Source organism: Solanum verrucosum, unplaced genomic scaffold, assembly GCF_900185275.1.
Source record: "Solanum verrucosum unplaced genomic scaffold, falcon-dt-bn FXZP01000041.1, whole genome shotgun sequence".
Classification (NCBI taxonomy): Eukaryota; Viridiplantae; Streptophyta; class Magnoliopsida; order Solanales; family Solanaceae; genus Solanum; species Solanum verrucosum.
In genome coordinates, this window is record NW_026020250.1 from 987569 (window position 1) to 1014798 (window position 27230).

General features: G+C 38.0%; 1 protein-coding gene across 2 annotated transcripts in view; it reads right to left on the reverse strand.

The window, feature by feature from the left end:
• Nucleotides 1-27230, reverse strand: part of LOC125833069 (uncharacterized) — a 1066246-nt gene that overhangs the window by 964816 nt on the left and 74200 nt on the right. The window lies entirely within an intron of this gene.

Here is a 27230-nt window from a genome sequence, read left to right on the forward strand (position 1 = left end):
TTATTTTGAAGTCTTTCAAGTTATACTAATTGTTTATTTCCCGTTTTGATGCATGAACCCTTGTGATGAGCCCGATGGAACTCTTTCCTTCCACTTGCATCTCCAATGGGCCATTTAGGCCCGAAACTCTTCTCGAATCGTCCCTTTCGGTGTCAAGTTCGAAATCACAAGTTTATACATAAAAAACAGGGGCTGGAAATCGAAAATATGCCTTGGAAAGCTAAAATTAGACTGAAAACAGTCTGTATACACTAATATACCTATTGTATACATTGGTATACAGTCGGAAAATAGTTAAAATAAATGAGTTCTTTACCTACTTATAATTTAAAAAATTAGTCAAAATAATTGAGTTTTTTTACTTAGTTAAATTTTCAAAATTAGTCAAAGTCGTGATGAATTTTTTTACTTAGTTAAAATTTCAAAATTAGTCAAAATCATTTTTGGTCAAATCACCGGTCAACCGCGAGTTAGCGGACATTCCGAGGGCCTAACACCTTCTCGAAATGTACATTGAACTTCGAACCCTTTTATTTTCAATTGATTTTATCTGTTTAAATCTTTTGAAAACCTTAAGTTTGTTCTTGATTTTTACTAAAAAATTAAGTGGCGACTCTGTTCTTTCGGAAATTCGATTTCTCTTAAACGATAAGTTTAATCGATTTTTTCGAAAACTTAGTCATTTTTCTTTTATCTATATTTTCGAGTAAAACAGAAATGACGACTCTGCTTGGGACTTTATTAAGTTTTAACCATAAGATTTGACTTATGTGTTTAATTGTTATTGACTGTTGAATTGTTTATTTGTGCTTAAAGTGCTTAAACTGCTATAACTGTCATTGCATTTCATGGCATCTTCCTATTATATGTATAGTATATTAAGGACGGTTTCTGCATAATCGCAGCCGAACATTTTATACTCAACCCTTTTTCGGAAGGATCGGCAATTTATTGGTACGTCATGCGTCCAATGGTTGTCGTGAATTTCAGCCTAAGTCGTCCACTTGGGTTCCCAGTCTTTCAAAGCTATTCTTAGTCAATAGCATAGAGCGAAACTAAATCCCTGATTTAGTGCATTTTGAACTAAGTCGACCCAACACCCAAGACGTGTTGGGCCCATTAGAAGCCCACCTTGTATCTATTTGGCCCATTTGCCAATAAAAAGACAATCATACTTATGTGTTTTAATTGAAGGATGTATATGTCATTTTTAAACAAATCAATTATCAAGTGGAGGTAGGGGTTAACTTACCTTTGTTTGTTTTTCTTTAGGATGAATCCGACGTTTCAGCCGTTGAGAACCCGAATGGTGACTATACCTGATCCTTACCTCCAAATTTGGTGGAAATTTATGAACAAGGAAGATAAGAAGAAAGTTCAAAGACACATAGGCCATCCCCGTCATTAATGGAAATGGTGGCTTACCCAGACTTGATTGGAACGATGGTGAAATTTTGGGACAGCGACAACATAGTATTTCGGTTTGGGGAAGTAGAGTTGACTCCGACTATAGATGAAGTTCTTGCCAGTTTCGAGAGTGTTGGCATGTGCAACAAGAGGAAACACCAACCCGATACTGATCTTCTCTTTCCAAAAGTATGGGATTTTGCCGAAATCAAAGAAAAATTGTCACTCGTCAAAGCTGAATGGATGGACAGGCTGTCCGGGTCAAATATTCCACTTCGGAAGTTGTATTATCAATTTGGACGCGCAAGAGCTTACGAGAAGTTCAAAGAAGAGTTTGTTTCGGAAGAAAAATGGAAGGAAACACGCCCCATCGCTTTTGCGATATGTCTACTTGGGACAATGGTGTTTCCCCAAGGACCAAACTACACCATCCGTCCAAGTGTAGTAATAGTTACTCATGCTATTTTTAATGAAGTAGGCTACGGGTCTGCAAGAAAGTACTACAATTTGGCCCCTATGATCCTTGCTGATATTTACAGGGCATTGATAGATGCAAAAATGGCACACGTTTCTTTCAATGGTGCAACATGATTCTTCAATGGTGGATGATGAGACACTTGATCAAAGCTCATAATCCTACAGAACCAGATCCCTTGGAAAGACCAAACAGACTCAAAAGTCACGATTGGTGGGTGCAACGTAATCATTTCAACATGACTGGAGGCCATGAGTTTTGGTACCCGAGACTTCAGGGTTTGAGAGAGGAAAATGTGCAGTGGTCGATCCAATGCTTGGTAGTAACAAAACAAATTGTGATCCAAAGTGGAAAGGCCCCCTACTTGATATTTGCTGGGTTGAGAGGAACTCGACCATATGCTCCTTCTCGAGTACTTAGACAGCTAGGAGGAAAACAAGAACTTCCTCAGATCGAAGACATGACAAGATTTGTGACGGATCATGAAAATGGCGAAGTCGCTTTTACTAAAAAAATGCTTTAATTATGGAAGACTAGAAAGGTATTGGGTGAGCCAGTGCCAAATAGATTTCGTCCGGAATGTTATAAGGATTACATAGAATGGTTAAAGAAAAGTCTCGCCGGAACTATCGAACCAGGTCCAAACGTTCGCCATATTATTGCAGATGTTGGAGCCAAGCATCAAATCCGACTTCATCAACTCCAAGATAAGTTTGATAGGAATGAGTTAGAGCATCAACGTCGACACTCAGAAGACGCCAAAGTCATAGCTCAGTTGAAGCAAGAGCTACAAAAATCCAGGCAATGTATGTCAGAATTAGATAATAGCATGGAGCAGCAGATTGAGTCGGTCGAGAGGTTCAAACATCAAGAAGGGGCTCGGTTGGCAATAGATCACCTATGGGCGAACAAATATGCTATGTGGGAAGAGGTCAGCATAGCCAAGAGGAGCAGACTTGGTGAAAGATCAGGATGAGCTTGGATTTTGTTATCATCCCCTACGTGGGACTGCTTTGTTTGTACTTTGTCTTGTAATTTATTTTTCGAACTCTTTTCCCCAATTTTATGTTTGTCGAACATTTTTGAATGCTATTAATGAAATATTTTGGGGATAATGAATTGGCTTAAAGGCTTTAATTCGCTAGGCCTACCCTTCGCACAAAAGGCTCACATGCATGTTTAGGACGTGATATTTGTCTGCTTACTTGTGTGCTTTAACTGTTTATGTGGTACGTTGCTTTAAATGAGGACATCCTTAGCCCACTCCTTTTCAAAATTTCCAAAAATTCCTACAATATCAAATACAAGTCACTACCAAAATGTCCGACCAAAATTCCATGAGTCTTGAGTTTCTCAGCCAGAAATAAAATCCCAATACCAAATCCTAAAATATTACTCTACCATTTCAGGAAAGGTGAAATTGCTGCTAAGATGAAAAAAGGCAATGGTATCGACATAGAGCTAACCGAGGAGGATTTGATGATGGAATTGCAGCGGCTCAGGCGAGAGATCCAAGAAACTAGAGAAAAGAGAATAGAAGTGGAGTTTGCTACCACGGTCGCACGAGCAGCAAATGCCGCACTAGACGCGGAATTGGCAGCAAAGATGACAAAATGCGATGTTATAAGTAAAAAGACAGTTGTTGTGCGGAAGGAACATGACGTCTTCAAGAATGACATAACTATGAGACTTCAGATGATACGCGGGAAATACTCTTTCTTCAATCAAGAAGCCAATAGTGATCCCGAAAATACTCACCCTGGAGTTACTGAAGAAGATGCCGATGAGGAAATCATCTATATGCCTTCCTTTCTGGGACGTCTGAAAGGAGGGGACCAAAAGATCACTCTCCCGGCTTATGAGCGGACACATAGCGTGGGGGAAAGAGTCATGCCGTGTGCTCTCATTTACGAGCACCTTAAGGCGTCAGGTATGCTGAAGTCTCTTGAGGGAACCACTTTTGGGTTTGGGCATGAAAGCTCTCAAAAGACATGCGCCTACCACCCGAACCAAAGAGGACACACTATAAGGAATGTGTGGAGCTTAAGGCAGCAATCCGCAACCTGATCAACATTGGGGAGATCCCGTATATGTGGGGTGAGAACACCGTCCTTACCTGTGACGAACCGGAGCCCAGTATACCGGTCACTAAGCACACTTTGTTTTATTGTCACTATTTCACGCCTTTCAAGAAAACATTGTTGAATATCTACAGTCTGTTAATTCGAAAATGAGTCTTGGCCTCTATCAGAAAGGATGACGAAACAATCGATCCAGTTGGAATTGAGATCTGGAAACCCTGCCCTTATCATGATGCCATAGATCACAACATTGGAAGGTGCCTCAGGTTTTGCTATGACGTGGAATCCCTTGTCAGCATGGGAAAGATTCAAGTTGAGTTTGTCCCCCGTGGCTAATACATAGTCAGAAGAAGGAGCTTCGGCGAAGGCACCATCTATCTTTTAGGAGCTTTCTTATCTGTTTTTCACTTTCCTTGTAATCACCAGAAATGAATGAATGAAAATGAAAATTTCCTTTGTATTCGAACTACGTAGGACCTGAATTCTCCTTTAGAGATACGTAGGCAGCCTTTCAAGGCCCGACCCCTATCTTTTAAAAAAAATTCTTTTCCCTTTCATTCTACAAGGAAACATTTAGTTCAGATCAACAGTGTCAGAAGATGCAGCAAGAAGACCTTAGCTCAACCCAATTTAGCCTTTTTGAGTTGCTAGCCCCAAAATAAAACGAGCAAATTCCTGCTTGTTCAAAATATTAGTCCCCATTACTCGTGGGTTAACGTGTCCTCAAACGAAACAACTTTTATGTGTTTATCTGCTTTCTATGTGATATCTTGCATTATTCATCCAGAACTATTACTGACAGACTTGCCTTTGAGTTGTTTTTCTCTACAGGTAGTTAGAACTGATTCGTGTTGATACACTGGCTGAACACCCCTATTTTACCTGATCAAAAGGGCCTACAGATTCCTTTCCCAGTCAAAGTTCACAAAAAGGAAAAACAGCAATGGGTGATAATAACGAAGAAACCGACCTAACTGATGTCGTGGTGGCTCAGCCCGTCCTTGCCGATCAAAATGAACTGATCATGCAATTGATGCAACAAATTGCTGAGATAAGGGTCGAGATGCAGAGAAAACAAGATTTGCCTCCTCCGATTTTTGCTGTCAACACTCAACCAGACGGAAGACCTCCAGCTCAAATTCCCCCTCTTAACGTGGAATAAGCTCAAAACCCTCCTTCAAGTCCTGCTCGTAATCCCTCCATCATTGACCTTACCACCCAAAACCCTCATTACGCCTCAGCCTCTTATCAAACACCACCCCCTCCTCAAAATACCAACCTCCAAGCACCACTCCCTCACCCCAATGCAAACCACCAAACTAGCCTACCCCCTCACAGCCAAAACGCCAATAACTCACGCACTTCACTCCTTCACCAAAACTAGTATACTAGCCCCTAGACTTTCCCCCAAAACTACCACGCCCCTTTAAATGGCCAGAGTCCATCCATTTCTCCACCCTTACCACAAAAATCCACTTTCCAAATACCAGTCCCCAACGAGCATGACGCCCATGGTTCGGAGCTCGACTACTATGAAGAGAGGGAGAGAGAGTGGAGGTCAAAGGAAGAGACTGCCAAGTAGATATGAAGGAGGAAATTAGAAAGGCCATGAAGGAGTTGAACTGCATTACTGAGGTCGTCGGGTTGAGTTACGAAGACCTGTGCATTAATTCGAATTTGGACCTCTCGAAGGATTCAAGGTGCCAAAATTTGACATCTTTGGAAGAACGGGGAACCCCTTAGCACACTTGAGGGCCTACTGTGACCAACTCGTGGGAGTTGGGAGAGAAAAATCTTCGTTAATGCGGCTTTTTAGCCGAAGTCTGTGCTGAGAGGCTCTAGAATGGTTTACGTCTCATGAAACGAGACAGTTGTCTAGCTGGAACGCTCTGGCTAAGGACTTTATTGAACGATTCGCCTACAATGTGGAGATCATTCCTGATCGTTACTCATTGGAGAAGATGAAGCAGAAGTCGACCGAAAGTTAGAGAGAATTCGCATATAGATGGCGAAAGGAGGCAGCTAGAGTTAGACCTCCCATGACAGAAAAGGAAATTATCGAAGTGTTTGTGCGGGTGCAGGAGCCCGAATATTATGACAGAATTATGTTGCTCGTTGGAGCAAAATTTGTTGAGTTAGTCAAGATAGGTGAGACTATCGAAGATGAATTGAGAACCTGAAAGATTGCCCGTGTTGCTGCCTCGCCCGGATCTTCGGGCTTGTTAAAGAAGAAAATAGAGGATGTGTCATCTCTTATGAGGGGAAGAAGACCCCAAGGAAATCCTCATCATACCAAGGTCATTCTCTACCTTCACAGAGTTCATACCCGGCTTGTTATGCACATGTTGATTACCAGAATACCCCTCCCCCCAGTTACCAGAATACCCCTCCCCCAGTTACCAAAATACCCCTCCTCCCAGTTATCAAAGTACTCCCCCTCTTAACTACCAAACTCCCTCTACTATCTACCAAACTCCCTCTCTAGCTTACCAGACTCCATCTCATCACTATCGAAATGTCGTCCCCAATTGTGCCAACGTTCAGACAAATTATCAAACACATCCCCCAATGTACCAAACTCCAGCTCCACTTTACCAAAATGCCCCCTCGAACTACCAAGCTCCACAACCAAATTATCAAACCAACTCATATCCCAGATATCAAGCCCCCCGCCCAAACGGTCCAAATTATCGTCAAATGCCTTCTCCGCAATAAGGCAATTACGATCCCTCCCGTCCTAGATTTGAGGAGAAGCCTGCTAGAATTTTCACTCTGCTTATTGAAAGCCAAACAAAGCTGTTCGAGCGATTAACTGCGGCAGGATATATTCATCCAGTGGGTCTCAAGCCGGTTGACACTAGCTCAAAGTTTTACAGACCTGATCAGAGGTGTGCGTATCACTCCAACAGTGTTGGACATGATACTGAGGACTGTATCAACTGAAGCATAAGATCCAAGACCTGATTGACCAGAATGTGGTCTCTCTTCAGACAGTCGCGCCTAATGTCAATAGTAATCCTTGGCCAAATCATGGAGGCGTCACTATCAATATGATAGAGACAGATGATGATTGGTGCGTGACAAAGGCAATAGTTCCGATTGTTCCTGATGAACTGGAAAAGGCTGTATCTTCGTTGAGCATCAGAGAGAAAGAAAGAGTTTGTGATTCTGACTCCCGAGAAGGTTGTTGCCTTGGTGCCGAGAGAAACTCTTACCCGACCAAAATTTGTGATTGAAACGGCTATTACTCAAGGCATAACCAGATCTGGCAGGTGCTACACACCGGAAGAATTAGCCCAAGGGGGGCAAAAAAAAGATCAGACTAAAAGGCCAATTAGTGAAGCTGAAGCCGAAGAGTTCTAGAGGAAAATGCAGCCGAAAGATTATTCAATTGTGAAGCATTTAGAGAAGACACCAGCTCAGATTTCTATATGGGCTTTGTTGATGAGTTCACAACTGCATATGCAAGCGTTGATGAAGGCCCTAGATGATACTTATGTGTCTGTGGGTACCAACAGTGACAATCTAGCAGCCATGATAAACCAGGTCATCCGAGGACACCGAATTAGTTTTTGTGACGAAGTGTTGCCCTTTGAAGACATGATGCACAACAAAGCACTGCACGTCACCACTATGTGTCGGGACAAGATAATAAATTGAGTTTTGGTCAATGACGGATCCGGTCTTAATATTTGCCCACTTTCAACTCTAAGGCAGCTAAAATTTGATCTGGGAAAGCTTCACCAGAATCAAGTCAATGTGAGGGCTTTTGATGGAGTGCAAAGAGACACATTGGGTGCGGTGAACTATGTAATTCAACGTCGAGTTCCAGGTGTTGGATATCAACACCAGTTACAACCTGGTTCTGGGAAGACCGTTCATTCATATGTGTCTTTGTTTATTTTTAAATCGGTGGTAGTTTGAAAGAGGCCCGAGACCCACCCTTTATGCGGTTTTATTTGTTTGAAGTCTTTAAATTCCCTTGTGATGTTTAAAAAAAAGAAAGAAGCAAAATGGCCCTCGGCCATGGCTAAAGTTTGTGCTTGTTTTTTCAATTTAAATGAAAGCCTCTTTTATCAAAGAATTGTTTATTTATCTGTTTATATTTTACTTTCCTAACTTTGTTTGTTTATGATTTCAGTAATAGTAATTTAAAACCTGCCAATGTCATGAACCGAGTGAACGAAATGAGGCAGGTGATGATGAGTGTGAGGAATATGAAGAAGAAAATGAGGTACCCGAACATGTTACTGAGGAGTTTTGACAATTCGAGAATCAACACAAGCCAAATCTTGAAGAAACTGAAACTGTGAATCTCGGAGATGAGGAATGTGTCAAAGAAGTCAGAATCAGTGTCCATCTGACTGGAGCCCAAAGAAGAGACCTGGTTCGTTTGCTCAGTGAGTACATTGATGTATTTGCCTGGTCTTATAAAGACATGCTAGGGCTGAGCACGAATATGGTGTCCCACAAGTAGCCGATCAATCCAGATTTTAGTCCATTAAAACAAAAGACTCGAAAATTCAAGTCTGAGTTGAGTTTGAAGATCAAAGAGGATATTAGAATACAGATCGAATCTCAAGTAGTTGAAGTGACGCAATATTCGACTTGGTTAGCCAATGTTGTTCCGGTTGCCAAGAAAGACAGAAAGATTAAAATTTGTGTCGACTACAGAGATCTCAACAAAGCTAGCCCGAAAGATAATTTTCCATTGCCAAACATTCACATTCTTATTGATAACTGTGCTAAGTATGAGATGCAGTCGTTCGTGGATTGTTATGCGGGCTATCACCAGATTTTGATGGATGAAGAAGATGAAGAAAAGATAGCTTTCATCATGCCCTGGGGCGTATATCATTATCCGGTGATGCCTTTTGGTCTCAAGAATGCCGGTGCTACTTATATGAGGGCCATGACAACCATCTTTCACGATATGATTCACAAGGAGATCGAAGTGTATGTAGATGAAGTCATAATCAAGTCCCGCGAGTTCGGATCACTTGACTCACTTGAGGAATTTTTTAGATCGTTTACGCCGATACAATTTGAAGTTAAATCCTGCCAAGTGTGCTTTTGGAGTGCCAGCTGGCAAGTTGTTGGGATTTATAGTTAGCATGAGGGGCATTGAGCTTGACCCTTCCAAGATCAAGGCGATCCAGGAATTACCTTTTCCGAAGACCAAGAAAGAGGTGATGAGTTTTATAGGAAGGTTGAACTACATTAGCCGGTTCATAGCTCAATCCACCGTGGTGTGTGAGCCCATCTTTAAGTTATTGAAAAAAGATGCCTCGATCAAGTGGACCGGAGAATGTCAAACTGCTTTTGATGCCATCAAGAACTATTTGTCTAATCCGCCGATGTTGGTTCCTCTGCGAGAAGGGAGTCCGTTATTGCTATATTTGTCTGTCTCAGATAATGCATTGGGATGCATGCTTGGTCAACATGACGAAACTGGGAAGAAAGAGCGAGCCATTTATTACTTGAGCAAAAAGTTCACTCCATATGAGGCTCGTTACACTCTTTTGGAGAGAATATGTTATGCTTTGACTTGGATCGCTCAAAAGTTGAGACATTATTTGTCTTCTTATACCACATACCTTATTTCCAGGATGGACCCGTTGAAATATATTTTCCAGAAAGCAATGTAGACCGGGAAGTTGGCTAAATGGCAAATGTTTTTGAATGAGTTTGATATTGTGTATGTGACTCAGAAGGCGATAAAGACACAAGCCTTGGCTGATCATCTTGTAGAGAATCCAGTTGATGAAGAGTATGAACCGCTCAAGACTTATTTTCCCGATGAAGAAATAACATTTGTGGGTGAGGATATTTCTGAAGCGTACCCTGGTTGGAGGGTGTTCTTTGATGGAGCGGCGAATCATCAAGAGAAAGGAATCGGAGCGGTCTTAGTGTCAGAAACCGGTCAGCACTATCTATGGCGGCTAAACTCCGATTTGAATGCACGAATAACATGGCTGAGTATGAAGCTTGCATCCTCGGTCTGAAGATGGCAATTGATATGAATGTTCGCGAGTTGCTGGTTATTGGAGATTCAGATTTGTTGATTCATCAGGTTCAAGGAGAATGGGCCGTGAAAAATCCAAAGATCACACTGTATGTGCGGTATATACAGAAGTTGTGTAAGAGATTTCACAAGATTGAGTTCAGACATACTCCCAGGACACAGAATGAGTTGGCTGATGCTCTTGCCACTATCGCATCAATGATTAAGCATCCGGATACAAGTTAGATTGATCCAGTGGATATAGAGGTAAAAGAACAGTTTGTTCATTGTTCACACGTCGAAGCGGAACCAGATGGTTTGCCTTGGTATTTTGACATTAATAAGTATTTAGAGGATGAAACTTATCTTGAGAATGCAACGTTCAACCAGAAGAAGTGGATACGCCGTATGGCCCTCAGTTTCTTTGCAAGAGGGGAAATTCTTTATAGGAGGACTCCAGATTTAGGTCTTCTCAAATGTGTTGACGCTAATGAAGCTGCAAAGATTCTGGAACAAATACATGTCGGAGTTTGTGGTACTCACATGAATGGGCTCACTTTGGAGAGGAAGGTCCTTCAAGCCGGCTATTTTTGGATGACTATGAAACATGATTGTTGCAAGTTTGTGCAGAAATGTTATAAATGTCAAGTGCATGGTGATTTAATTCGAGTGCCGCTTCACGAACTTAATGCTATGAGTTCACCTTGGCCTTTTGTATCTTGGGGCATGGATGTCATTGGTCCGATAGAGCCAACCGCCTCTAACGGACACAGATTCATTTTGGTTGCCATTGACTACTTTACCAAGTGGGTGGAAGCAACTTTGTATAAGTCGGTGACCAAGAAGGTTATAGCTGATTTTGTTCACAATAATTTGATATGTAGGTTTGGAGTGCCAGAATCCATCATTACTGATAATGGAGCGAATCTCAACAGTCATTTGATGCGAGAGATATGTGAACTATTCAAGATTACTCACCGAAACTCAACCGCCTATTGTCCCCAAATGAATGGAGCCGTAGAAGCTGCCAATAAGAATATAAAGAAGATTTTGAGGAAAATGATTGATAATCGCAGAGGTTGGCACGAGATGCTGCCATATGCTTTGTTGGGTTACCGAACGACTGTCAGAACATCAATTGGAGCTACTCCATATTTGCTAGTATATGGAACAGAAGCAGTTATACCTGCCAAAGTCGAAATACCTTCCTTGAGAATCATCCAAGAAGCTGAATTGAGTGATGTTGATTGGGTCCGCAAGCAAATTGATCAGTTAGCATTGATTGATGAGAAGATAATTGTTGCGGTTTGCCATGGTCAACTGTATCGACAGAGAATGATTCGTGCTTTCCACAAGAAAGTAAGAGCCATAATGTTTGAGATTGGTCAGTTGGTTCTCAAACGTATTTTCCCTCACCATGATGAATATAAAGAGAAATTTGCACCAAATTGGCAAGGACCCTACATGGTTCGCAAAGTGTTATCTGGAGGTGCCTTGATTCTGTCGGAGATAGATGGCACTGAATGGCCAAAACCGATCAACTCAGATGTTGTCAAGAGATACTATGTGTGAAGCTTTAGTTTGTATTTCTATCATTTCTTTGTAATCGTTCCATTTGCTTGTAATTGCTTTGTTTAGAATCTATCCTTATGTAATGAACTACGTCTGACCTGAACTCTCAAGAATGAGATACGTAGGCGGCCTATGTCGGCCTCGGTCACTCCTTTATCCTCTTTTAATATTTCTTTGTATTTGAACTACGTTCGACCTGAATTCTCGAGAATGAGATACGTAGGCGGCCTATGTCGGCCTCAGTCGATTTCTTTGTTAAATTTCTAAATTTTTGTTAATCCTTGAGAGGGGAACTACGTTTGACCTGATTCCTTCCTCAACGGGATACGTAAGCGCCACAACGGCTCACTCATATTTTCCGTAAGATTTCTATTTTTCTTCACAATAGAAACTGGGACAGAATTTTTGAGAGGAACTCAAAAATTCTCAAGAAAGAGATCTCTCCAACAAAGCCAAGATTGAAGTTACTTTGAGATTTGTAACTGGGACAAAATTTTTGAGAAGATCTAAAAAATTCCGTGATTTGCTCACCAACGGTTAAGGATAAGCCAAGACAGTTAACTGAGACAGAAATTTTGAGGATGGCCTCAAAATTTAAACAGGGTTTATCGGCAATCTAGAGCAACTTTGAATACTTCCCAGAAAGTAATTAGATAGATCTCGAGACATCACCTCCAAATTGCGTTCATTAAGCTTGACGTGACATGACACTTGGGAATGGCTTTTTCCAAACATTACTTTTGGAAATCTATTTTACTTAAAAAATTTCCTTCATGTTCGAATTATTTTTGCATAAAAAATATTTTGTCTTATCTACCAAGAGGCGGCAGATCGGAGATAGCAAGACAAAGAGCAGACAACCGAAGAGATCGACACAAATCAGTTCATTTCTAAACTAACAATTTTTTTGTGGATGCAGGTTTATAGGTTTACCTCAAAATCAGCATATTCCTCCATTCAATAAATATGGAGAAGTCAAAAGGGCAAAGAGCTCCTCAAAATTGACAATTTTTTTGTGGATCCAGGAAATATTTTAGGCTTCTTATGACAAAGAATTGGGAATATGAGTAGCATTATGTCATTCAAATCCTTAGCAAAGCGAGGATCATAATGAACTTTGCAACTATTGTTCGGAGATAGAACAAATGAAAACCACAAAGAGAGCGATATTATATTTTTCCAGCAACTAAAGATACTTGGAAGACGTTTATCTGCATTATATTGTCAGATATGATAATGTTCTTACCCTGAAGGTTACTTTTATTATATTGTCGAATGAGATGATACGACTACCCGGAGAGTCATTTATATCGTATTGTCAAATGAGATGATACCACTGCTCTGAGGGTCATTTTTTATTTGTATTATCGAATGAGACGATACCACTACCCGGAGAGTCATTTATATCGTATTGTAAAATGAGATGATACCACTGCTCCGAGGGTCATTTTTTATTTATATTGTCGATTAAGACGATACCGCCATCCAAAAGATACCCAGAAGATCACCTATGTTGCTCGGTGAAGCACTATCTTTGTTCGGTATCAGGGATGCATCAAAGAGAAAGTCTATGCATCGCGAGAAAAGATTCACGCATTGCAAGAGAAGATCCATGCATCGTGGGAAAACGGGTTTTGTGCATGACCTAACAACTCTTTTGGGCTTTGGGTGGATTGAAGAGTCGCCACCTAACGAATTAAGGCGCGTTAGGGCATCTATCTAGCCTAATTAATTTTAGCTAAGGTCAACGAACCAGAGATCAGGGTAAGGGTTCAAATTACCTCGAGGGAAAGGTATTAGGCATCCCTCGAGGTCCACAAATGTGGGTCCCGGCCGTGTCTTAGCAATTTATGTGGGGGTTACAAGTAGCATTTAAGGTCACTTCATTTATTATTTATTTAATTAACATGATTACTAAGTGATAACTAACATTAAGCAAATAATATCATTTTATTTATTTATTTAATCGATTAAACATGCAAAACTAAGCGACAACATTAAAATATATATTGAACATGAAACAATTTATAGAAGATAAGCGAGAAGACAGAACTTACACAATCAAATATGATAATCAAATTTTATTTTTTATTAAACTACCCCAAATAAATATAATTATTATAAACATATAAAAGGGAGAAGGAAAGGGAGACTCTGAAGGACTTTATGGATCAGCACTGGACTTTTCTTTATTTCGGTCGGCTTCTCGTAGGGACAGACAAAATCGAGGTTTGTCCTTAAGACTGAGTCGATGTCATCATCTCCATAGGACCTAAACTACCCCTACCCCACCACCGTATGCTTTTCGTCCTAAAAGGTGCCTGTCGTCCCCACTTAAGGTCCAAGAAGCATTGAACTACTATTAGGGTGGATTTAGACAAAGAGAAAATCTTAATAGGCCCACCTAGACACCAAGTCAAACACGTTGGACGAGCATTTAACACATAAGTCTCATATTGGCCTCTAGATTTTATTAAATATGCTACCAAACAGAAATAAGGTGCGAAGGTTGCATGCTAAGTGTGTGGGCATATAAACAAAGAGCAAGTATTGACAATTATTTGAACAGGCATGGATATAATTAGAAAAACAGTGGCTAATTAATTCAATTAAACAAACTCAAGTAGGGCAGATTTAAATGGAAAGTTTTTAATTAAGCAAGTGGCCGAATAGATTTAATTAGGATCTAGGAAAACTGATTTAGTAGCTGATTTTAAGTAATAAAACAATGTAGAAATTAATTAATTCGAGCAAGATCTTATTCGGGGAAGAAAGTAGCCGATGCAGAAAATTAATTCTTTTAGAGCAGAGTTTAAACGGAGTAGCAAATGGTCGAAATAGTTTCAACATTCTGGAACGGGTTGTTAAAATAAAAGACAACAACTAAATACATGCAAAAATTATTTATTTATCTACAACAAGAGAAATATTTCAACATTTACAGAGAAGAGACTAGTCATATAGGTTAGATTATTCTCGTTGGAAATAGTTAGTTAAATTATTTTAAGTTGCAAAAATATATTATAGATTCAAAAAAAAAGAAGAGATGAAACCAAATATCAGGTTTGTTTCAGTTATTTAAAATGCTAGAAATTAGTAGAAATACAAATATAACAAGCTGATGATCTTATTAATTAAGTCCTAGAGACCTGATATCTAAGTGTAAACATGCTGAAAATATTATCAAAATATAGGCATGGCATCTATTTCATTTAAGCAAATTATTAAACCCTATAGGCATGATATTTATCTAAGATGTAACAAAGTTTACACCTATATGCATACATGCTACACTTCTAAAATTATTTAAATCCTATAGGCATATTTTCTACCTTTATCTCACTATGCTTATATTTTATATATACAAAGAAACAAACGTCATAAATAAGTGAACGAAATATATTCAAGACAAAATCATTTCAATTATTTAACATGCTAAAGGAATGACTTTAACAAGTTGTTCTATTTATTATTAGCATAATTTCTAAGTGAATATGCTGGAATTTATTAATGAGTTCTATATTAACTAATAACAAATATGGCAAATTAGCACAAAAGTTCGGATTTTAATCCTTTTAAATCTATTAACATGCTAAAAAGGTTTGTTAAGCACATGAAACTGAGATCTGGATATAGTTACCAACTCTTATTAATTCAAATTAATTAATTAAGAGACCATCAATTGTTATTATGCGATATATTTAAAGGTCGCTCATTACAAATTTAGTTGATTTAAAACTAAATAAATCACAACTAAACAATTGATTTTAAGTTGGATTATTTAAGGAGTCATCACACATTTTTTTAAACAAAGACAAATAAGAGGTACATGAATCCATTAGGGAGTCATTATCTCAATACATATATAAACTTATTCAAAATAACTCAATTAATAGCCAAGTTAAAGGTTACCACTCTTAACGGAATCAATTACCAATTAAAATTGCCACATTAGCGCATAAAAAGTTAACCAAATGTTATATCATCAATTAGGGACATCAAATTAATTTAAACACAATAAAGACACAATAAAGAGTGATTTCGTAAAAGAGGTTCTTCGATTTAGGATAAATGAACATTTTAGAGTCAGCCGGCGGAATAAAGTACCATCATTAGCATGAAATTTATTTTTTATCAAAGAAAAAGGCGATTCTAAACGGTAAATTAATTCAACCCAACAAGAGATAATACTTTCCACACTAATTACGGAGAGATCAGTTAGAGTTGACTAAGTTCATATCACAACCTAGCAATCCTAATAATATCGAAATCAAGGGCGCACTAACATTTAGGGCAGCATATAGCGGAGAAATATCAACATTAAAAGTGAATGATATTTTAACAACACACAAAATTAGAAAATTTGCAGAACATGATTAAGGTCAAATAGTAATTTAATTTGAGACCAAAAATGGCTTTCACATATAGCATGCAGAGACACATCATAAAATCAAAGCCAAATTTTATAAAATGAAGAAAGGGAACAAAGTTCCTAAAAGATATAATAATTTAAGACATGTACTCGAATGGATCTGTTAAAGATCCTTCTTTTGATCGGCATGAAACTTTCAAAACCTCTACTGGAGCTCGTCTTATTCGCTGGTTGGAACAAAATTTACCGATACTTGTTGGCCGTCATTGCTGCTTCGCCTTCGCTGACTGGAGAGACGAGAGAAAGTTATCCATCTCCGCGCAGCTGCTGGTTACTGATATTGTCGACGGCTGGAGCTGCTGCCTGCGCTGGTTCGCATGGCTGCTGGTTGGAATCGGCTGGAGCTGCTAGTTGTGTTGGTGGCTGTCGGAGTTGTTGGCCGGAACTTTTGCCTGGTCGCAGCTGTTGCTGTCTGCTGGGGTTGCTGTTTTTCGTCAGTGGAGCCTGCTGCTCCACTCTCCTGGTTGCTGTCCATGCCGGTGGAGCCTGAAACTCGCCGGCTGGAGCTTCTGGCTGCTGTTTCTCACCGGAGGAGAAGAGAGAAGCAGTGACGAGAAGGGGAAGAGAAGAGAGGAAGGGCAGCAACGCTTCTGCTGCTGGCGTAGAAATCAGAGAAGAGAGAGGGAGGGCGGCTGATTGAGAGAGGAAGAGCAAGAATGAAAAAATGTTTAGGGTAAGGGGTCTTTCTAGGTTAAATTGGAAGGTTTTGGGGGATTTAATCCAAGCCGTAAGATTAGTTTAAATGAGCGGCTAGGATTTAACTTAAAAGATGGACGAATGAGTTTAAATGGAATTAAAATTCTAAAAATTAGATAAAGAATTGGAATGGCCAAATTTGTAATAAAATTAGCTAGTATTGAAATGAAAGGATTGAAATTGAATAGGCTAGAATTGGAATGAAAATTGAAATTGAATAGGCTAGAATTGGAATGAATTAGAATAAAATGGGCTATAATTAAATGATTTTGAGGAAAAATTAAGAAATGATATTCAATTATAATACTACAAATATTATAATATTTTTTATATAATTAACATCACTTAAATTTTATAACATTTGAATAAAATAATTATTTCGAGTTTTATTAATAATTTTAAAATATTTTAATAGTATTTACAATAACTTTAATAAAGCATGCATACTAAATATATCACCTTTTAGACAAAATCGATTAAAATTTTAAACTCAAAATGTCCTCTAAAAATACGTATTTGATCGAATAGCATTTCCCAAAAGTTAAAGGTCGGTCAAAATTGGGTGTCAACAGTTGCCCCTTGGTTGCTTGAGAATGAAGGATGAATTGTCGGGCAACCAACGTTGACTTAGTAGCCGATTTTGTCCGACCGACGAGAGATGTCAGTAGGTTCAATTGAAATAAAAAATTGAAAAAGGGTATGACCGAGACTTTGGTACTAAGCTGCCTACATATCTCTGGTTATACGAGAATCAGGTTGTGTGTAGTTCTAGACTCAGGAGCAGACGGAACTTCTAAGAATTGAAAGAGCGGTACGATATTCAAACGGGAACGATATTGGCTTGAATGGATAAGATTAGAGTAGCGAGAAAGGCATGACAGAGAGGTTTTCCAGCTTAAGCGCGAAGAAACCGATGAGAAGCGATAATATGAGTAGCCAAGGGTTAATTGAAAAATGGTAATATAAGTAGCAAAGAATTTGATAGGGTCTTTGTTGCGATGGATGTTAGTACGATATTTGTGGCCGAGAGGGAGATTGATCTCGCCTGCAAAATGTTAGTCTCTCCAAATCTGTACCTTATAATATTATTAGAGCAGATATATCAAACAGATGATAAAGGTAAACATGATGCAATTTCCCATATCGACAATGATGTTTGCCATAAGACTATGAACATGGTATCTTAGGCTATGATGTCTAGGGCCATGATACACAAAAATTATATCCTCAAGTCATGAAAATGTTGTCTGCGGGCCATGAAAATGATGCCTTTAGACTATGACATCTTTGGATCATGATAAGCAGAAAGTAAATCCTTAAGCTATGATATGATGTCCGCAGGCCATGAAAGATCCCTTTAGACCATGACGCCTTCGAAATATGAGTAATGAGTAAAGAAAGCGTATCTGTAATTTGGGCATCTGTTGATACTTGTAGCTTGATTGGAGTTTATTCGGACATATGCAATTCTCGAGCACAATGCAATCTCGGGCACATGCAATATCGGGCACAATGCAACCTCGGGCTCAATACAATCTCGGGCACAATGCAATCTCGGGCACATGCAGATGATGTAATCTCGGGCACATGCAATATTGGGCACAATGCAATTCTCGGGCACATGCAATATCGGGCACAATGCAATTTTCGGGCACATGCAATGATGTAATTTTTGGGCACATGCAATATCGGGCACAATGCAATCTTGGGCACATGCAATGATATAATTCTCGGGCACATGGAGTAACAGACATAATACAATCTTCGGGCACATGCAATAGTTGATTAGAGGCATAGATCTTCGTTTTATTGAAAGGATTGAGTGTCATTTGTTGATGAATTCATAATATTGTAGCTTTGAACCTTCGTCCTATTGTAAGAAGTGGGTGCAGTTGAAATATTGATTGTCGGGCTCGATATATAGTAGCTTGATGCTTCATCCTATCGAAAGGATAGTGTGTCATTTGATTGGTGACTTGGGCTCAGTATGGAGCAGTTTGGTCATTCCATTGTTGGAAGGTCAATGTACTATTTCGTTGGTGATTTTCGAGCTCTGAATAATGTAGCTTGATCATTCTTCCTATTGAAAGGACAGAATGCCATTAATTGGAGATTTGTCGGATATATCGACACATTAATCCTTCAAGTGGTGTTGAAGTTGCTTCTTGTATATGTACCTGTCTTTTCTGCATTCAAAGAAAAATAAGTTAGTTTAAGGGGGAGGTTGATCTGTATCCCTGATTTGGCACAGTGCTCATTTGACGTCTGCTAAAATGTCCTTTGAAGTGTTGTCAAAATTTTTGAGATCCCCTCAAAATTTCTGCCCAGTGTAGAACTTCTGCTATTTTGATTTTTGATGTAAATTGTAGCTTGATTGTTGTGAATTTTTGAGGTCCTCTAAAAAATTATGCCCCAGTCCTGATTTGTGCAAAAAAAATGCTTGTTTGAAGGAATTTTTTAGACCCTCTCAAAAATTCTGCCCCAGTTATTGATTCGTGAAAAGAAAAGCCTTAGAAGGAATTTTTTAGTTCCTCTCAAAAATTCTGCCCCAGTATCATCACTTGCCATAAAATATCCTTCTGATGGAATTTTTTAAACTCTCTCAAAAATTCTGCCCCAGTATTATAGTTTGTAGGAAAATGCTCTTTGAAGGATTTTTTGAGACCCTCTCAAAAATTCTGCCCCAATTAAAAAGAGGAAAATGGAATTTTTATTAAGATAAAGACCAAACTCCATAAGAGCACCTACGTATCCCCTTTCAAACGGGAATCAGGTCTGACGTAGTTCTAAATACAAAGAGCATAGTTCAAGACATTAAATAAAGCATACAACAACAATCAAAAGATAGATTTTGACCAAACTTTATTGCCCATATGCTAACATGGGTACCTTCCTTGTCAGAACTCGACGGAACATGAATATAAAGAACTTAAGCTTAAATGACACAAGCATTTATTGGAAAGTGCTTCAAATGACCTTCAACATGTTTTCTGTTGGGATTTCTTTGGTGCAAAGTCCTCCAAGCATATGATCTTGGTATCAATCAATTGCTGAATCTTGTCTTTCAGATCACGACATTCTTCTATGGTATGTCATTTCATCCCTGAGTGATAAGCGCAAACCTTAGAGGGTTCAATCCACCTTGCACTTATATTCATCCTTATTTCACTGATAGGAGCAATATGACCAGCAAGCCTCAACTTTTCATAGAATTGATCTATAGGCTCAGTCAAAGGAGTGTAAATTTTGATGGGCCTTTTCTCAACATTGAATAGATTTTTGCGAATATGTTTTTGAGTGAGGGTTTTGACATTGTGGACAGGATAAGTAGGCTTTTGATATGGAGGCATTTGATAAGAAGGAAATTGATATAGTATGAGCGGCGCACAATACCAAGGGACTTGGTGTAGAGGTGTTTGATATTGAAGAGCTTGTAAGGGAGAACTCGGCATACTTGGAGTAAGATATGGAGGTCTGGGAGCATAAGCATGATGTTGAGGAGGATATGGGTAATTTGGAAAGTGAGTGCTCTTTGGAGGCAGTTGAATGGAGCTTGGTTGATTTTGAGAAGTGGGGTAAGTCGGTGGAGGATGAGAAATAGGGTGAGTGAGTGGAGGATTATCTTGGAGAGTGGCTTGACTTGTGATAGGCGACTTATCTATGTTTGTCTCCAGAATGGGATCGACAGAGAGTAACATCTTGGCCCACCCGCGCATATCAGACACTTCTTCTTATAATTCCTTTATTTTCTTTTTCAGGCTTGAGACCAACTCGTCTGAAGGATGCTTCTTTTCAATAGTCTTACTCATAACATTCTCATTAGTCGCTTTCCTCTTCCCTTTGTGGTTCTCATTTGGAAGAGAAGGAAGAACTTCCTTCGATCGCGTATGGTAAACCATGGTCTACAGATCAACCGTTGGGGAAGGGTAAAAAATAAATAAAAGTAAAAACATAAAAAAAAACCAAGTTAGAGCGTTGCATTAATTGAGATAGCAAGCACACTACTTTAAGATAAACACCCTAAATGCAAGGAGCCTCGTTGAGCCAGAGGTAGGCCTAAGACGACATATAAGTGATGCACAATAATTAATTCAAGCCTTATTTGCCAATTGGAGTTTAGAGTTAGAGAAATAAAAGCGATCTTTATTTATTATAAAATTCAAACAATACATCATAATTGAAAAACGAAAAACTAAAATAAACTAAGGGAAAGGGGTAACAAATGGGAAAGTCATCCTAAATTCTGAAAATCTTAAAGATATTGGTTCCAAGAGCTTGGCGCCAATTGACTTCTTGTATAAGGAGTGACTTCATTCTTGATCTTCAACACATTGCGTGCCCATATGTTTTCCCTTTCATCAGTGAGCCCATAGTATCCTTCCTCACTCACATCTCTGTCTTTGACCTCTTTTAGGATCCATATGTAATACTCACGTGTGCATAGGGCCTGTCGTGCACCCATAGGAATGGTTAACACTCGCTCCCATCTTCGTAGTATGATGTGGACTTGTGGTTTATCTAATCCAAATTCATACTTAAACTGCTCCATGTCAGACCGGAGTGGTATTACCTGAGTTCGCCCAAATTGGTGGAGTACTCGAAGAGGAGTGTATGGTTGAACACCTTTCAAGCCAATGAGCTCAATGAAGTATCGGTCATCGCCTCTTACTATTGCATGAGGGGTGGACAACCAATGGAGCTTCCATTGGATGCGGTAGCTCTCGAGCTCTGTCAAGAATATCTGCCAGTCTACGAATCCTACAGAGGCGGTGAAAGCTACCATTCGTCTTGAATGATTATCAATCTTGTTGCCGTAACCCAGAAAGATGTCTACAACGTCAGACCGCATGTAGAAGTGTTCAATAGCCCATAATTGCAGCAAAATGTTGCATCCCTCAAAAAACATTCGACCATTGACGCATGCTGACAGACTCCTCATTATTTTCGCCAAGATCATGGGTACTAGGGTCTTCCTAGGTTCGCCCTCTCTTTGGGCTAAATCTCGAACCACATAACCTAAGCGTGTGTCAATCCTTCCCCTTATCTTAGGAAAAACGAGGGATCCTAATAGGGCAATGGCAAAGGCATTTAGGCGATATGTTTTCCATTCTTCGACAGAGCACTCAAACTCATCAATAAAAGAGTAGTAACTATCCACTCGGCCAAAGCGTGAATACAGAAAGTCGAAATGAATCCACCCAAGGTCTAAAAAAGGTAAGGTTGGATTTGACTTAATTTCGAGACTTTGTAAGAACTCCCTTGATGATGGCTTATATGGTACTATCATTTCACACTCGTGGTATGGCATGTCAATGAAACCACTTATCTCCTCAATCGTTGGTGCCAAGTCAAAATCCACAAATTTGAAGACCATCCTCACAGGGTCCCAGAACTCCAGCAAGGCCCTAATCAGGTGAGGGTTTGGTATGACAAACATGAGGTAGGTAAGACCGCCCAATAGCTGACGGATCTCTCTTTCGCGATCTCTTTTAATATCAATCCACTAGCTCCTTAGCTTGTAGTTTACCTCTACGACCATTTGTGGGTTTGGAGAGTTGAAAGTGTCCATGACTCTGCAAACAAAATAACAAACGATTTCTAAACTCCATTTTGGCAAATTTGGCTTAATTTAATTATTATGATCACATTGACACATAATTATGCAATTTGTCTAAAAGGTGTTGGGGCCCTTTAGACGATAAGGTGGCTACTAATCATGCGGATTGACACCATGGGTCAAACCACCTAGGGCTTATGCAGCATGTATGAACTAAGTAAAGTTTCCAAGAGTTGACTTGACACGGACTTGAAAGGGGGTTCTATGCGAGAAGGCGCGTGGTTTCTCGGTAGAAAGACTATCCGTTCCATCCACGCATATGCCGACTCTCTATAATTGGGTGTTTGAAGAGAATTGGAGTAGTTGTGAGAGGTGCAAAGGCACAACATCACGGTAACAAAATAAAAATGGAAGAAGGTCCCAATTGGGGGAAGTATGAGCGGAATGTCAGTTTATTAAAAGCGGTAACAATTATCATGTAAATGGAAAGCAGTAACATATACACAGTTTAACGAAAGCAGTAAATAAATAAATATATGCGTAAATAAAAAGGAGTAAACATATAGACAAATTATAGGATCTAGCAAATAAGGGAATGGGTATGGGATTAAGCATGAAAATACTCAAATAAGGGAAAAGGGAGCGGGTGAAACATGAAAATAAATAAATAAGGGAGAGGAAAAAGAGTGAAACATGGAAAACAGACAATAAATAAGAAAACAAGTAAACAAGAAAAATTAATAACAACTTAACATGTTAATAACCAAATGGACAATGAAATAACCAAGTAAACCCCACATAAGCATAAAACACGTAATGGTTAGAACTTAATATCCCCAGCAGAGTCGTCATTCTGTCGCGCCCCGTTTTTCTCAAAACGGGTGTTGTGCACGACCTAACAACTCTTTTGGGCTTTGGGTGGATTGAAGATTCGCTACCTAACGAATTAAGGCGTGTTAGGGCACCTATCTAACCTAATTAATTTTAGCTAAGGTCAACGAATTAGAGATCAAGGTAAGAGTTCAAATTACCTCGAAGGGAAGGTGTTAGGCATCCCTCGAGGTCCACAAATGTGGGTCCCGACCGTGTCTCATGCAATTTATGTGGGGGTTACAAGTAGCATTTAAAGTCACTTCATTTATTATTTATTTAATTAGCATGATTACTAAGTGATAACTAACATTAAGCAAATAATATCATTTTATTTATTTATTTAATCGATTAAACATGCAAAACTAAGCGACAACATTAAAATATATATTGAACATGAAACAATTTATAGAAGATAAGCGAGAAGACAAAACTTACACAATCAAATATGATAATCAAATTTTATTTTTTATTAAACTACCCCAAATAAATATAATTATTATAAACATATAAAAGGGAGAAGGAAAGGGAGACTCTGAAGGACTTTGTGGATCAGCACTCGACTTTTCTTTATTTCGGTCGGCTTCTCGTAGGGACAGACAAAACCGAGATTTGTCCTTAAGACCGAGTCGATGTCATCATCTCCATAGGACCTAAACTACCCCTACCCCACCACCGTATGCTTTTCGTCCTAAAAGGTGCCTGTCGTCCCCACTTAAGGTCCAAGAAGCATTGAACTACTATTAGGGTGGATTTAGACAAAGAGAAAATCCTAATAGACCCACCTAGACACCAAGTCAAACACGTTGGACGAGCATTTAGCACATAAGTCTCATATTGGCCTCTAGATTTTATTAAATATGCTACCAAACAGAAATAAGGTGCGAAGGTTGCATGCTAAGTGTGTGGGCATATAAACAAAGAGAAAGTATTGACAGTTATTTGAACATGCATGGATATTATTAGCAAAACAGTGGCTAATTAATTCAATTAAACAAACTCAAGTAGGGCAGATTTAAATGGAAAGTTTTTAATTAAGCAAGTGGCCGAATAGATTTAATTAGGATGTAGGAAAACTGATTTAGTAGTTGATTTTAAGTAGTAAAACAGTGTAGAAATTAATTAATTCGAGCAAGATCTTATTCGGGGCAGCAAGTAGCCGATGCAGAAAATTAATTCTTTTAGAGCAGAGTTTAAACGGAGTAGCAAATGGTCGAAACAGTTTCAGCATTCTGGAACGGGTTGTTAAAACAAAGGACAACAACTAAATACATGCAAAAATTATTTATTTATCTACAGCAAGAGAAATATTTCAACATTTACAGAGAAGAGACTAGTCCTATAGGTTAAGTTATTCTTGTTGGAAATAGTTAGTTAAATTATTTTAAGTTGCAAAAATATATTATAGATTCAAAAAAAAAAAATGAGTTGAAACCAAATATCAGGTTTGTTTCAGTTATTTAAAATGCTAGAAATTAGTAGAAATACAAATATGACAAGCTGATGATCTTATTAATTAAGTCCTAGAGACCTGATATCTAAGTGTAAACATGCTGAAAATATTATCAAAATATAGGCATGGCATCTATTTCATTTAAGCAAATTATTAAACCCTATAGGCATGATATTTATCTAAGATGTAACAAAGTTTACACCTATATGCATACATGCTACACTTCTAAAATTATTTAAATCCTATAGGCATATTTTCTACCTTTATCTCACTATGCTTATATTTTATATATACAAAGAAACAAATGTCATTAATAAGTGAACGAAATATATTCAAGACAAAATCATTTCAATTATTTAACATGCTAAAAAAATGACTTTAACAAGTTGTTCTATTTATTATTAGCATAATTTCTAAGTGAATATGCTGGAATTTATTAATGAGGCCTATATTAACTAATAACAAATATGGCAAATTAGCACAAAAGTTCAGATTTTAATCCTTTTAAATCTATTAACATGCTTTAAAGGTTTGTTAAGCACATGAAACTGAGATCTGGATATAGTTACCGACTCTTATTAATTCAAATTAATTAATTAAGAGACCATCAATTGTTATTATGCGATATACTTAAAGGTCGCTCATTACAAATTTAGTTGATTTAAAACTAAATAAATCACAACTAAACAGTTGATTTTAAGTTGGATTATTTAAGGAATTCCGACATAATTAATATATATGTAGCAATCATACATAACAAAAAATTTAAACTAAACTAAAAAAAAAAGACAATTAGCACGTATATCCCCCTCCCCCTTAGACGATCCCCAAGTTATTCATATATAGGAGAGTTTAGAGTTACACAATACATTACAAACCAAATGAAAGAAATAATAAACGACATAATACAAATAAAAATAAACTACTAAACAAAATTAGTTTCTCCGGTATCCCGCCCTAGGCGACTCTTCATGTCTTGAACCTTTAAGTTCAAACCCTGTTAAAAAAAGCAACAATACAACCCAAGTAATACAACACATATAATAACAATTAGTTTTTGGACCCAAGCAGGATAGGACAATGTATTACTTCAAGCCATATATTGCACATATACAATCATACACATATAAAGGGGAGAAGAGAACTGACACGAACGATTCCTTTATTTATTTCAAACATACAATATCCAATGAACATTGCAATACATAAGTTAAACTAATAGAGAAATAACTAACCGGTTAAGCAGAATATATGTTTAACAGCAATGAAGACAAACTTGATCCACTACTAGACCCGAACACAGCAATACCGAGTAGAGATAACACTTTGAATGTTCCGAAAAACCTTTCTTTCAAGTAGAGAATAATATGCTTTTCTTTTCTTAGAATTAGAGTGTGTAAAACCTGCCCTAAGTGTGAGGGAAGAGGTCTGATTATATAGTAGATGGGGAAGCACGACACTATTAGAAGGGAATAAATTAAGGAGACAAATAACTTATTATTTTCCTTATTCAAAGGGAGTATAAAATCGGTTCTAAATTAGCTGACTATTATTTATTTTATTTGCCCTAATATGAGAGCAGCTAAATAAGACAAGAGAAAAAAAAAAGATTAAACAGTAATAATGTGAGCATCGGCCAGCATATAAAAGCAATGAACACTTAAATCAAATATTCCCCTAATACCAGATTACCATAAATAACCAAATAAGAAATCTGTCCAGACCGGTATTATGGCAAGGAGGGATCAATTAAATATTATTTTTCTTATTCAAAGAATACTAAATTAGATACATTTTTATTTTTTTATTTTTTTCAATCGAATATAACTTTACTAAAATATAACATGTAAGAAACAATTTATTTTAATTAAGGTAACTACCGCCTATTAACAATAGTAAATAAAATAATAATTAAATATCCCTTACCAAGAGCCACAATCCTGCCCGAATTCATTTTAGCATCAAATGAGTATGCAAAAACAAGCAAGCCAATTACAAGCTTCTTTCAACACTAATTAAAATCACTTAAGGAGAAAATCGGCTAACTCAATCAAGTAAGGATATATTCATATAACGCATTTTCTTAAACAAAGACAAATAAAAGGTACATGAATTCATTAGGGAGTCATGATCTCAATACATATATAAACTTATTCAAAATAACTCAATCAATAGCCAAGTTAAAGGTTACCACTCTTAACGGAATCAATTACCAATTAAAATTGCCACATTAGCGCATAAAAAGTTAACAAAATGTTATATCATCAATTAGGGACATCAAATCAATTTAAACACAATAAAGACACAATAAAGAGTGATTTTGTAAAAGAGGTTCTTCGGTTTAGGATAAATGAACATTTTAGAGTCAGCCGACGGAATCAAGTACCATCATTAGCATGAAATTTATTTTTTATCAAAGAAAAAGGCGATTCTAAACGGTAAATTAATACAACCCAACAAGAGATAATTCTTTCCACACTAATTAAGGAGAGATTAATTAGAGTTGAGTAAGTTCATATCACAACCCAACAATCCTAATAATATCGAAATCAAGGGCGCACTAACATTTAGGGAAGCAGATAGCGGAGAAATATCAACATTAAAAGTGAATGATATTTTAACAACACACAAAATCAGAAAATTTGCAGAACATGATTAAGGTCAAATAGTAATTTAATTTGAG